The following is a 14366-nucleotide window of genomic DNA, read 5'->3' as shown; positions in this document are numbered from 1 at the left end:
GGCCCCTCCCCCCCCACGGGCCAGCGCGAGACTCACCAGGGCAGAGCGGGGGGCTGGCGGCCTGGCCCGTGAGAATCGGCGCGAGGCGCTTTGAAAACGACTAGAAATGGCGCGCGCGCCACCCCCTCCCCCCCTTGCGTGGACGGAGACGCGATCCCGGCAGCACGCGGGGTTTCCCGGAACTGCTTCCAGGGACTCCGGGCGGCGGAACAATCAGCTCACGAGGCTGTCCGATAGGCAGCTCGGCGGGCCAATAAGAGAGAGGGAAAGCGGCCCCCCACGGCGGGGACCCCGAGGGCCAATCGGTGTGGCCGTCGGGCTGAGCCAATGAGGGTTCTCAGCGCCACTGGCTGCGGCGCCTCTGGGGCGGGGGTATGCACACAAAGGGGTCTGTTGGTGGGAGCCCCTGGTAGTGGCGAGGCTGCGGGGCCGCAGGCCTTGCGTGGCCGAAGCTCCTCCCTCTTCGTCTGCCACGGTTACGGGGTGGAAAATCTAGGCCTCGCGCCGCGTGGCCACCTTGGGAGCCCCGCCCCCTCGGGTCGCTGCAGCCACGCTCCGCAATGGCGCGGCGCGGGAGTCTCTTATCGCCAATCCTCCCTCCCGCAGAGTGTGAGGTCCCAGACCCACCCTTCGCCACACGCTCCGCTCGGTCCGTGGATCATCTTTGGTTCCAATCAAAACACAACTTAAGGATGATTCGGGTCGCGTCGCTGGAGACTTTTCTGTAGAAAAGCATCCCTTAGAATGATCGGAGAAACCGCCTGTTTCCCTCCCTGGCTCTTTTCCACGCAGAATAACGTGGATCTGACCCAAGAGTGATGTTAACAGAAAGCAGGGACCCTTCGGAGTTTGGAGAGTAGAGTAGGTTAGGGCGACCGGACCTACGACTGAAAGCCGGGCAGCGGGCAGAGGGTTCATTTCCAAGAAACTAATACCTGTTATTCATAAACCTCTCTCACCTGTCACTCCTGTCCCAACATCACCTCACTGAAGAAGGTCAAGGGATCTGCTTCCAAACGTATCCGGAGATCGTGTTTCTCAAACCCTATAAACCAAAGTTTATTGTTAGTCTACCCCTAAGTTTTTGAACGGACATCTGCAAAAGTGCACTTGACGTGAACTTGATGGCCAAGGTAGGAGTGCTGGGAGGTGGGGCCGGTAATGGGAGGTGTTTCAGGCGCTAGGACTCCACCGTTAAACGATTAGAGCTGACTAATAGGCCTCTAGGCTGTGAGTTTGATGCCCGACTCTGGATTTTCTCTGCATCCTTTGCGCTTCCAGCGTAAGGTGACACGGCCAGAAGGCCCTCACCCCTCCTTCGCCCCCTTATACCCGTGTGCTCTCAACGTTGGACTTCCCTGCTTACAGAACTGTAAAATGTAAACCCTGTCCTAGGGGCTGGAGAGATAGCTCAAATGCAAGTTCAAAAAACCTGACTGTGAATCTCCACTTGAGTAAGAAGCCTGGCGTGACCCCATGCACCTGTAAATTCCAGTGCTGATGTGGACAGCAACCGGAGAATTGCTGTAGCTTGCTGCCAGTTTAGCTCCACCGCTCAATGAGAGACCCTGTCCCAAGAGAATAAGGCGGGGAGTGGAAGAGCAGAACACCCACTTTCCTCCTCTGACCTTGGTCTGCACCTCCTTATACACACACATAAGCAAACACAACATTAAATAAAACCCTGTTCTGTATAAATTATCCCACCGCAGGCCGTATGACACTCATTAGGTGTCCAGTACCAAGCCAATATTATGGGATGTAAAACACAAACCTCCTGGGAGCTGAGGCTGCAGCTCAGTGTTAGAGGTCCGTATGCTCTTCCATACAAAGGGCTCTGAGTTCAAGCTCTAACTTGGGGGAAGGGGTGGGGGTCTGGTGGCTGGAGAGAGCCAGGTTCAATCCCAGAGACTATTTGGTAGCACACAAATGTCTGATACTCAGTTCCAGAAGATCGAATGCCCTCTTCTTACCTTTTTTAGACACTAGGCACACATGTGGTATGCAAGCACATATGCAGACAAAAGCACCCAAACATATAAAACAAATCTTAAAAAAAAAAATTAAATAAGCTTTTGTATCTTAGAGAAACTCCAGGGCAGTAGACTATGCATATCAAAGCTTTCACATTTACTATTCACAACCTGAAGGAAGACTTTTTGCTTGTTTGTTTGTTTGTTTGTTTATTGAGCCAGGGTCTATGTAACCATGGTTATCCTGGAACTCACTATGTAACCAGGCCAGACTCTAACTCAGAGATCTGCTAGCCTCCATCTCCCTGCTGGAATTAAAGACATGTACCATTCTGTCTGGCCCATGTACTCTTTTTTGGCTTGGATTTTTGTCTGTTTGTTTTGTTTTTAATGTGCATGGGGGGGGGCAGTATTTTGCCCGCATGTATTCTCTGTACAGCAAGTGTGCCTGGTACCTGCAGAAATCAGAAAAGGGTCTCAGATACCCTAGAACTGGAATTACAGATGGTTGTGAGCCACCTTGTGGGTCCTGGAGGAGCAGCACTTGCTCTTGATCACTGAGTTAACTCTCCACTCCTTCATCAAAGGTGTTTATGTTTGTTTGTTTGGTTGGTTGGTTTGGTTCTTCAAGACAGGGTTTCTCTACGTAGCCCTGGCTGTCCTGGAACTCACTCTGTAGACCAGGCTGGCCTCGAACTCAGAAACCCGCCTGCCTCTGCCTCCCATGTGCTGGAATTAAAGGTGTGCGCCACCACCGCCCGGCAACAAAGGTGTTTTAAATGGCAAATGTGCTTCCATTTTGATGGAGCATCTTTGTAGACAAAGAGTTTCTCTGTGTGGTTCTCTTAGAATTGCCTCTGTAGACCAGGCTGGCCTCCAAGTCAAAAGAACTCTGCCTCATTCTACCTTCCGAGTGCTGGGTTCAAAAGTATGCAGCACCACCACCTAACAAACACAAGTGTTTCTAACACCAATTGAAAGAACATTTTTCCCTTTTCCTGGAAGCAGCCTGAGATGACCTGTGAAGATGGTTTACTACCCTCTTGACCTAGAAACCCCTACAAGATCATGCAAATTAAGAGATTCAAATTTTCGTGTTCACTTTAAGGACACCCATGAAGGCCGGGCGGTGGTGGCGCGCACGCCTTTAATCCCAGCATTTGGGAGGCAGAGGCAGGTGGATTTCTGAGTTCGACGCCAGCCTGGTCTACAGAGTGAATTCCAGGACAACCAGGGCTACACAAACAAACCCTGTCTCGGAAAAAAAAAAAGAAGAAGAAGAAGAAGAAGAAGAAGAAGAAGAAGAAGAAGAAGAAGAAGAAGAAGAAGAAGAAGAAGAAGAAAAAGAACACCCATGAAACTAGCCAGGGCATCAAGGCAATGCATATCTGAAAGCCACCAAGTATCTGAAAGATGTCACTTTAAAGAAGCCATATGTGTAGTTCCGGTGATATACTGGACTTTGTAAATGTATCCAGGCCAAACAGTGGGGCTGGACGTAGGATCAACAGCCAGAAGAGTGCTGAATTTTTGCTGCACATGCTTAAAAATGCAGAAAGTAATGCCGAACTAAGGGTTTAGATGTAGATTCTCTACATATCCAGTGAACAAAGCACCACGGATACACTGAGGAACCTAGAGAGCGCACGGCCAGGTTACCTGGTACAGGACTCCCAGGCACAGCAAAATGATCCTCACTGAGAAGGAGCAAATCGTTCCAAAGCCTGAAGAGAAGGTTGCTCAAAAGAAAAAGATATCCCAGAAGAGCCAGGCGGTGGTGGTGGCACGCCTTTAATCCCAGCACATGAGAGGCAGAAGCAGGTGGATTTCTGAGTTCTCGGCCAGCCTGATCTACAGAATGAGTTCCAGGACAGTCAGGGCTACACAGAGAAACCTTGTCTCAAAAAACAAACAAACAAACAAAAAAGATATCCCAGAAGAGATTGAAGAAACAAAAACTTATGGCACAGGAATAAATTTGGCACAAAATATGCACAGACAAAAGTAAAGGTCACAAAAAGAGAGAGACAGAGAGGGAGGGGAGGAGGGAGGAAAGAGAGAGGAAGGAAAAGAAAAAATACTGCTTAGTTAGAGTCACAGGGGTGGCAGGTTTGTCAACTGAAGAGGGTACATATCATTATCATTCCATAAGAGCATGAGGGGCTGCCAGGCTCAGTGGCAAATGTCCTTATGGACCAAGACACCTCACCAGCCTGTATTATTATTATTATTATCACTATTATTTTTTTTTCTTTCATGAGCAGTGATTAGGAATTTTTATTTTTTTATTAGATGTTTTCTTTATTTACAATATCTCCTTTCCCAGGTTCCCATCCAAAAGAATTATTTATTATTTATTTATTTATTTATTTATTTATTTTATTTGGTTTTTCAAGACAAGGTTTCTATGTATAGCCCTGGCTGTCCTGGAGCTCACTCTGTAGACCAGGCTGGCCACAAACTCAGAAATCCACCTGCCTCGGTCTCCCAAGTGCTGAGATTAAAGGCGTGGACCACCATGCCCGGCTCTTTTATTTATCTATTTACTTAGTGGTACCAGGGACCAAACCTAGAGCTTGTATGTGACAGGCAACTCTGCCAGCAAATCACACTGCAGGCCAAAGTCCCAAATGTAAGAAGCAGCTTTTTGTCCTGAAAGAAAATGTCTCACAGGACTTTACCAAATAGACTTGGCCATTCCTTAACTCGTCTTAATCACCAAGCTATCTCATTATCTCATTTGATGCTCACAGTAGATCAGGTATTCTCTTCCTTTACACACGAGGACACAAAGGCCAGCTCAGAGCTGAGACTCACACTCTGCTGTAACTCTGAATTCCCTGCTCGAGTTAATTTGTATTCTACCTGGCCAGATGAGATACCTCCAGCCAGGAGACCATACTTCCTTCTATAAACCGACTTGTATAACACCTTAGCTCCCCCGCCCCGCACCCCCTGCTGGATGAGGTCCTATGTGCCCTTCCAGCCTTGAGTGGGCTAGTTCAGATCTTGTTGGCCACAGTCGGCTAGCCCACCTAGGGTGGAGTCTTCAGACCTGGGTAAAGTCTACTGCCCTGCCACATCTGCAGCTTCCCGCAAGAAGCCACTGCCTGCTGAGCAGCTGAGCTTTGCTTCCTGACTAGATCACGACAAAGTGGGGGACGGGTTTCACCCCTTTTAAATTCCGACCCTAGAATTAAACATTGAGCCTTGATCAGAGAACTTTGTCTTGGCTCCTTATTTCTCTTGCCATCCTTCCCATCCATCCCCAGCTTTCCTCTCAGGAACGCAGTAACCCGTGGCCTCTGGCGGCTACAGTCATAGGCTAGCACCACTGCATCTGATTAATATTGTGACTTCAAATTTCTTTTTACGTTAACTGATTTCCCCACTCCCCCATTAACTGATTTTTTAAAGGTGTTATTTTTATAGCTGAGCAGTAGTCAGGCACGCCTTTGACCCCAGCACTCAGGAGGCAGAGGCAGAGGCAGGCAGATCTCTAAGTTCAAGACCAACCTGCTCTACAGAGTAAGTTTCAGAAGGGCCAGGGCTACACAGAGAAACCCTGTCTCAGAAAGGAAAAGAACAACAACAAAATAAAAAACAATGTTTTTTTTGTGGGTGCCAGTGGAGGCTAAAGAGAAGGGGAGCAAGCCTTACAGGCTGTTGTGAACCATCTAACATGGGTGTTGGGAGCCAGCCTCCCACCCATGGGAAATAGTAAGTGCTCGTAATGAGTGATTTCATGTCTCTAGCCTCAGCATTAATTTACAAAAATCAGAGCTGGAAAGATGGCTCACCAATTACGAACACTTATTGCTCTTACAGAGGAGATAGGCTCCATCCTCAGCGCCTGTGGTTGTTTGAATAGGCTTGACGCAGAGACTGGCACTATTAGGAGGTATGGTTTTGTTGGAGTAGGGTGTGGCCTTGTTAGAGGAAAGGTGGCACTGTGGGTGTGAGCTTTAAGATGCTCATGGTAGCTGCCTGGAAGCCAGTATTCTGCTAGCAGCCTTCAGATGAAGATGTAGAACTCTCGGCTCCTCCTGCACCATGCCTGCCTGGATGCTGCCGTGCTCCCACCTTGATGATAATGGACTGAACCTCTGAACCTGTAAGCCAGCCCCAATGAAATGTTGTCCTTATAAGAGTTGCCTTGGTTATGGTGTCTGTTCAAAGCAGTAAAACCCTAAGACAGCACCCATATGTGGTATCCTACAAATATCCCTAACTCCAGTTCCAGGGGAATCCCACCCTCTTCTGCCCTCCATGGGCATCAAGCATATGTGTGGCATACATGTAGGCAAAACAGTCACACATAAAATAAAAGTATTAAATCTATTTTTTTTTTTTTTTGTAGATAGTATCTTTCTTGTCTCCCCAGCTGTCCTGGAACTCACTATATAGACCAGGCTGGCTTTAAATTCACAGAGATCTACCTGCCTCTGCCTCCTGAGTGCTGAGATTATAAGTGTCTGCCACCATGCCTGGCTAATATATCTAGTTTGTATCTGAGCATAAGTGTTCATTGAGTTCATTAGAAGCTATCAGATGCCCAGGAACTGAAGTTACAGCAGTTGTGATTGACCCAACATGATTACTAAGAACTGAACTGAGGCCCGGCAGTGGTGGCACACGCCTTTAATCCCAGCACTTGGGAGGCAGAAGCAGGCAGATTTCTGAGTTCGAGGCCAGCCTGGTCTACAGAGTAAGTTCCAGGACAGCCAGGGCTACACAGAGAAACCCTGTCTCGAAACAAACAAACAAACAAACAAAACAAAACAAAACAAAACAAAAACTGAACTGAGATCATCTAGAAATCTAGAAATGCCGTCCTCATCCTCAACCCCTAACCCTTTAGCATGCCTCCCATTATTATTATTTTTAGAGTGAATTCTCTTCTTAGGTTCACATGAAGAATATTGGGGGAGGGGCAGAAAAAAATATATCGAGGAGAGCTCTCCTTTCCCAGACTAATTTTTAAAACGCAACCGTCAGCTTTTAGTTCCAGTCAGGATTACCAAGTCCAGCTTTCAAGTGTTAAATACTTGGACACAACATCCTTCCATTCTACAAGAGTGGAATTCCCTGGCAACTCACCACCAGGGCCTCAGAGTTCCCACAGCAAATTCCTCATCCACTTTAAAGAGACCAAAACAGGCAATATCTGAGCAGGAGCCACATTCCAGCTGACTGCTGCACACAACTCCTTCAACCCTAGTTATTTTCAGGCTTCCCTATAGGCAAGCAGAAGAGATAGGCGCCACAGAGGTGATAGTGCAGGTCTAACTCAAATCCTGTCAGAGTCTGAGAAGTTTTACCACCCATATTCAAACACACGGGTTAAATACACAGATTCACAAATCCAATTCTACAGGGATTGTGAATCTTGTTTCCAAGATCAGTGTGGTGCTGTGAAGTAATTATAGCGTTCAGTCTAACTTTAGCACATGTTTGGAAATTCAACAAAACACTAAATAGACTGTGTATATAACTAAGCCCTCATTACCCTTAAGCTAAAATATCCACTGCAGGACGGGGCATGTGCTCTGTAATTATCATGAATAATAACCACCGTATAGGGCTTTTCCATTTATAACCTTCCAAATTCCAAACCTCACCAGACATCTTGCCCACATTTGCACATCTTGAAATGGGACAGACCTTTTGCCCTGTGACTCTCCTGTCCTGGTTCCTCCTTCCTGATCCTCCCCCCTCCTCCGGATCATTATCTATTGGTACTCCCAGGATCCCATGCTTCTCAATCCTCCCACCCCATCCAAGACTCCTCATTTCTTTCCATGCTTTTCCTACCACTACATATATATATAAATGTATATATATTATGTATATGTGTATATATATATGTATATATATATATATATACACATATATATTGGACAGGATCTCATGTAACCTAAGCAGTCCTCAAACTCACTGTGTAGCACTGAGGATGACTTTGAACTCCTGATCCTCCTGTCTCGGTCTTTCTTGAGCTAAGATTATAGGTACATTGTCCCATTGGGTTTATGTGGTACCAAGGACTAAAACCAGACTGTGAGCACTTCTAGCCAAGCGTTCAACTAACTGGCTACAGCTCCAGCCTCTACCATTTGCATGTTAGTGCTATTCTCACTAATTGCTAGGTATGGTGTTGTTTGTTTGTTTGTTTGTTTATGACGTCTCACTATGTGGTCCAGGCCACCAATCCTCTTGCCTTAGCCTCCTAAGCACTGAGATAACAAGCATGTGCCACTATGCTTAGCTTCCATCTTTCTTTCTTTCTTTCTTTTTTCTTTCTTTCTTTCTTTCTTTCTCTCTTCCTTTCTTTCTTTCTTTTTGGTTTTTCAAGACAGGGTTTCTCTGTATAGCCCTGGCTGTCCTGGAACTCACTCTGTAGACCAGACTGGCCTCGAACTCAGAAATCTGCCTGCCTCTGCCTCCCAAGTGCTGGGATTAAAGGCATGTACCACTACCGCCGGGCTCTTCCATGTTTCTTTATCTATGGCAACATCTCTGGCCTTGAACTTTGGATTCATACTTAACACTCAAACAGTTTCTAACCCCATGAGTGTGGTACATAGCTATAATCCCAACACTTGGAATGCTAAGGAAGGAGAATCATGAAAACTTGCAGACCCAGCTTGGGCTACCCATTGAGTTCCAAGGCTAGCTCAAGCTACAGTGTGAGACTCTGTCTCAAAACAAACAAGCGAGAAAAAAAAAAAAAAAAAAAAAAAAAAAAAAAAAAAAACAAAAACCAGCTGCAAAGATAACTTTTGCCCACACCATTCAGCCCCTTTGTCCTTGAGCTCAGCTACAGGAGCCACCTGGAAGCTGTCCCCTCTGTGAGACCTGCGCTCAGCTCCTTCTCCCAGGTAACCAGCTATTCTGATCTCTGCCCAGAGAGCAGCTGTGGCTTCCTTCTTTGCAAGCCTGGGGATCTGTTACAGAGCTTCGTAAGTAGCAGGCAAGTGCTCTAGCACTGACTTACATGTGGAGAGCGTGGGGGCTGCTTCTAGAAACTTGGCAGGAATTTGACGTTGGGCCAGGACACAGAAGTAAGCTCAGGCAAGAATTTGTTGGTCGTTACACTCCCCCATTCCAAACAGCATCTCTTTAAGGGAACTTTCTATGGCTACTTTCTTTAAATCGGGGTCATTCCCCTTCAATTTCTTCATTTCTACCACTTGATAGGTCTTTTATTTGTTTGGTTGGTTGGTTGGGCTTTGAGACAGGGTTTCTTTGTGTAGCTCTGGCTGTTCTGGAATAGCCTGAAGCCAGGGTGGCCTCAAACTCAAAGATATGCCTGTCTCTGTCTCCTGAGTGCTGGAATTAAAGGTATGCATCGCCATGGACTGGCCACTGGATATGTCTTTAATATGCCTTGATTTTTTTTCATAGGACATGAATATATTTGTCCAACTCCCCACCAAAATACAAGCTCAGTGAAGTCAAAGTCTTTGTCTTCTTCAGCCTTTTTATTTTATTTTATGTACATGGGTGTTTTTCCTGCCTGCATGCCTCTGTACTATGTGCATGCCTGGTGCCTTTCAAAGGAAGAAGGAGGATGTCTTGTGGTCTTTATCCCCATCCTATATTTCTTCCCTTTGTATTCGCTGTTCCATTAATAGCATACTAAACTGTATGATAAAACACAGATCTCAGTAATCTGGGTCTCAAAGGTCCTGACTTTTTTTTTTTGTATTTTTGAGACAGGGTTTCTCTGTGTAGTCCTAGCTGTCCTGGAACTCAGTCTGTAGACCAGGCTGGCCTCAAACTCAGAAATCCGCCTGCCTCTGCCTCCCAGGTGCTGGGATTAAATGTGTGCACCACCACCGCCCTGCTGAAGAGCGACATTTTAATAGTAACTACCAAATCAGGTATTTTGAAGTAGGAATCTTAGATAAAATTCCTATCAAAGCCACACATGTTGGTATATATCTGTAAGCCTAGCAATTGGGACAGAGAGGCAAGAGGATTAAGAGTTTGAGATCATATCATGTTGCTGAAAGAGGATAGATAGATAGATAGATAGATAGATAGATAGATAGATACACACACATACATACATACATACATACATACATGCATATATACATACATACATAGATACACAGATAGAAAGAAGATAGATGGATGACAGATAGATGACAGATATAGATAGACACATAATAGATGACAGATGACAGATAGATGATAGGTAGATGGTAGCTTGTAGGATAGATGATTGATAAATGATAGATATAGGTGATAAATAAATATATAATTGATAGATATATAATAGATAGATGGTAGATAATAGATAATAAATGATAGATATTCATGATAGATGATAGATAGAGATAGAAAATGTGAAAAGGTAAACCTATGATTCACAAATCAAATACCTGTTTAAAAGCTCACATTTATAACATACCAAAAAAAAAAAAAAACCTTCAAAATCCTCCTCTACTAAACAGTTGCAACTGCTAGTTTATTCACTGGAATTTAAATACTGAACAAATACTAATCAATTATGCAAAGGCAGTATGTCAGATAATTTTATGTCAATTTGACACAAGCTAAAGTCATATGTGAGGAGGGAACCTTAATTAAGAAAATGCCTCCAGGAGCTGGAGAGATGCTCAGTGATTAAGAGCACTGACTGCTTTTCCAGAGGTCCTGAGTTCAGTTCCCAGGAACCACATGGTGGCTCACAACCATCTGTAATGGGATCTGATGGCCTCTTCTGGTGTGTCTGAAGACAGTGACAGTGTATTCACATACATAAATAAATAAATCTTTTTAAAAAGAAAGAAAAAAGAAAAAAGAAAGAAAGAGAGGAAAGAAGAGAGAAAGAAAGAAAATGCCTCCATAAGATTTGTCTATAGGCAAGCTTTTAAGATTTTAATTTTAATAATTATAGTTTTAATAATGTTCTTAATTAGTGCTCAATGTGGGAGGGCCCAGCACACTGTGGGTAGTGCCACCCCCAGGCTGGTGGTCCTGACTTCTATGGGAAAGCTGGCTGAGCAAACCATAAGAAGCAAGCCAGTAAGGAGCGTCCCTCCATGGCCTCTGTATTAACTTCTACCTTGAGATTCCTGCCCAATTGGAGTTCCTGCCATGACTTCCTTTACTAATGGACTATGATGTAGACATGTAAGCAAAAATAAACCCTTTCCTCCCCAAGTTGCTTTAATCATGGCATTTAATCACAGCAATAATAGACCTAAGACAAGTTGGTACCAGAAGTGGGATATTGCTGTGATAGACATGAGTACGTTGGTTTGGGGAGGGTTGTTTTGTTGGGTTTTTTTGTTGTTTTGTTGTTGTTGTTGTTGTTGTATTTTGGAAGATTGCAGAACTTTGGACTAGAAAAGTCATTGAGTGTTGAGAGCACAGTGAGTTGTTTTGTAGGACCTTGGAAGTTTAAAATGTTAAGCAGACAATGGAGGCCTGGCTTGTGAAATTTCAGAGAAAAGCTTAAAGACTCTATGGACCTATTTGTTATTTTGAATTAAGAGTCTATGTTCTGTTTAGCTGGAGCTGAAGAGTCAGCTGAGATTAACAAGATACCAGAACTACTAAAGCGAAACCCTTGCTTTGCTGGGATACTCAACGCTGGTCGGCCAGAGCTTAGAAATTAGCAGTGATTAAGAAGACACTTTCGAGGGCTGTCGAGATGGCTCAGCAGTTAAAAGCACTGACTGCTCTTCCAAAGGTCCTGAGTTCAAATCCCAGCAACCCCATGGTAGCCCACAACCATCTGTAATGAGATCTGATGCTCTCTTCGGGTGTGTCTGAAGACAGCTATAGTGTACTTACATATAATAAAGACATAAATCTTTTTAAAAAGCTGGGCAATGGTGGCACACGCCTTTAATCCCAGCAATTGGGAGGCAGAGGCAGGCAGATTTTTGAGTTTGAGGCCAGCCTGCTCTACAGAGTGAGATCCAGGACAGCCAGGGCTACACAGAGAAACCCTGTCTCGAAAAACAACAACAACAACAACAAAAAGACCCTTGTGTCATTGAGGTAATGTCTTCCTGGAAGGCTTCCTACGAGGCAGCACACAGAAGCTGCGCTCCAGACCAGGTCAAGATTGTCCTGTATGCTGGCATTCAAACTTGGTAATGTGTAGGAGTCACCCGGGTGGTCATGGAGAACTGCTGAGGTTTGGCACTGTGGATTTGGTACCTTAAAAGGCTAGGAAAGGCCATTGGAGAAGGTGCAACCTCAGTTACAGTTGAAGGCTCAGGATTAAAGAGATCATGAGTAGAAGTTGAGGCTTATCTCAATGCAGAGAGGCTATTCATTCGTCAAAGTGTAGCCTAGTTGTAGCACAGGCCCCAGCATTATTGGAGATGCTAGTACCACGAAGTGACCACAAGAGACAGCAGCAAGTCTGGAGTGGAGCCAGCCAGAGCTTAGAAGACAAGCTGTGTGTGCTGCAGAGAACAGAGCCAGAGAAGTAACCCAGGACTTTTCTTTGGAGGAGCTCAGAAGATCCTGTGTGAAGCCCAGACATTGGACGTTGCGTGACTTACACTGCTGGAGTTTGATTTGGCTGTGCTCAGATGGTGACAGTGGCTCTTCCTTCTTGAAGCAAAAAAAAAAGCATTAAACTTAATTTTGATTTTTACAGGAACCCACAGTTGAGAGATTTCGGTCTTTTTGTTGTTGTTGGTGGTGGTTTTTCAAGACAGGGTTTCTCTGTATAGCCCTGGCTGTCCTGGAACTCACTCTGTAGACCAGGCTGGCTTCGAACTCAGAAATCCACCTGCCTCTGCCTCCCAAGTGCTGGAATTAAAGGCATGTGTCACCACTGCCCAGCCAGAGATTTCGAACTTTTAAAAGAGGTACCAGATTTTTTTTTTTTTTTAGAAGTACTGGATTTTTAAAGAGACAGAATATTTTGAAGGGACTGAACTCGGAATGTGTTTATATTTGTAAAGACAGTGGAACTTTTAAAGTTGTTTATGTTTTTAATGTGGGAGCTTGGGGATCAGCGAGAAAGGAAAGGTCATGCCTTTGTTTATGTAACAAAGCTGTCAAATATTCTAGACAGTGTAATGTCAACTTGGCACAAACTAAACCCTAAGACAGATACCACGAACTCATCATTAAGCACAAGCCTAACGCAGAAGGCTTTAGATGGGCCATATTGTCTCCGGGAGCCTTCCTCTTACACAAGTCCCCACGTGATATACCAATGACAGATATGTCACAATTCTTTCAACATTAGTTTAGTGTAGTGATAAATCAGAAATAAATTACCATATAAATATAAAACTCTCTCATATTTATCCAAGAAGTATTTGCTGCCCGCCTGCTTCAGGTCACACATTTGTTAGGGCTTGAAGATGCAAGGGCACAAGGGTTGTTGAGCAGGGTGCTGTACATCTGCAATCCCAGCACTTGGGAGGCAGACATAGGAGAATCAGGAGTTCAAGGTTAGCCTGACTACATAGAGAGGCTCTGTCAGAAGAAAGAAAGGAATGAAGGAAGAAGGTGGGGGATGAGAAGGAAAAGGGGAAAAAAGGGAGGGTAGGAAAAAGAAGAGGGAAGAGGCTGGAGAGGAGCAAGACATTGATTTCCAGGTTTGTGGGAGAAACAGGGATAACCATTTGTGATCAGTCCACGAAAACTAGAAAGGAAGCACTTGGTCTAGTTTTCTGGATGTTAGGACAGAAACTTGAAAAAAAGAAAGTGATCCAGAGAAAGTGGACAGAAGCAGCTATAGCTATTCAAGTGCTGGGGAGGCAGAGTCAGATTACAGAGGGCCTCCTTTTCAGCCACAGAGGAGCCTTACTGTCTGTAGCTGGCAACAGGAAGTACCAAAGGCGAAAACTGTTTGTTTTTATTTATATGTGTGTGTATATGTGTGTCTGTGTGAGCCACTTAATGAGGGTGCCAGAAACTCAACTGGTTCTCTGTTAGAGTAGCCAGCACACAACCGCCAGGTCATCTCTTCTGCCCTAACATGCAAAGACTATTTTATTTCATTTCATTGAGGTATCTTTATGTAGCCCTGGCTATCCTGGAACTCTCTATGTAGACCCATCTGGCCCTGGACTCACAGATCTACCTGCTTCTGCCTCCTGAGTGCTGGGATTAAAGGAGTGTAACACCATGCCCAACTGCAAAGGTTTTATTTTCTAAATTGTCATTTATTTATTTGCAGTGCTAAGGTTTGAATCCTATGTCTCCACAAATACCCAGCAGTGCTCCACCACCAAGATTTCAGGCCAATCCATTTTCTAACTTTAAAAAGCCTATATTTGGGGCTGGTAAGATGGCTCAGCAGGTAAGAGCACTGACTGCTCTTCCAGAGGTCCTGAATTCAGATCCCAGCAACCACATAGTGGCTCACAACCACACCCGTAATGAGATCTGATGCCCTCTTCT

At 45.0% G+C, this 14366-nt stretch overlaps 1 protein-coding gene across 1 annotated transcript in view; it reads right to left on the bottom strand.

The window, feature by feature from the left end:
* Positions 1-177, bottom strand: part of Hnrnpr (heterogeneous nuclear ribonucleoprotein R) — a 37383-nt gene extending 37206 nt beyond the window's left edge. The window contains exon 1 of the mRNA XM_031377036.1: positions 37-177. The gene's annotated coding sequence lies outside the window, so the exon portion shown is untranslated. The remainder of the gene's footprint in view (positions 1-36) is intronic.
* Positions 178-14366: the final 14189 nt, after the last annotated feature.

This window comes from Mastomys coucha, unplaced genomic scaffold (genome assembly GCF_008632895.1).
Source record: "Mastomys coucha isolate ucsf_1 unplaced genomic scaffold, UCSF_Mcou_1 pScaffold18, whole genome shotgun sequence".
Classification (NCBI taxonomy): domain Eukaryota; kingdom Metazoa; phylum Chordata; class Mammalia; order Rodentia; family Muridae; genus Mastomys; species Mastomys coucha.
Note: the sequence above shows the minus strand (reverse complement) of the source record. Positions and strands in the feature narration are given on the sequence as shown.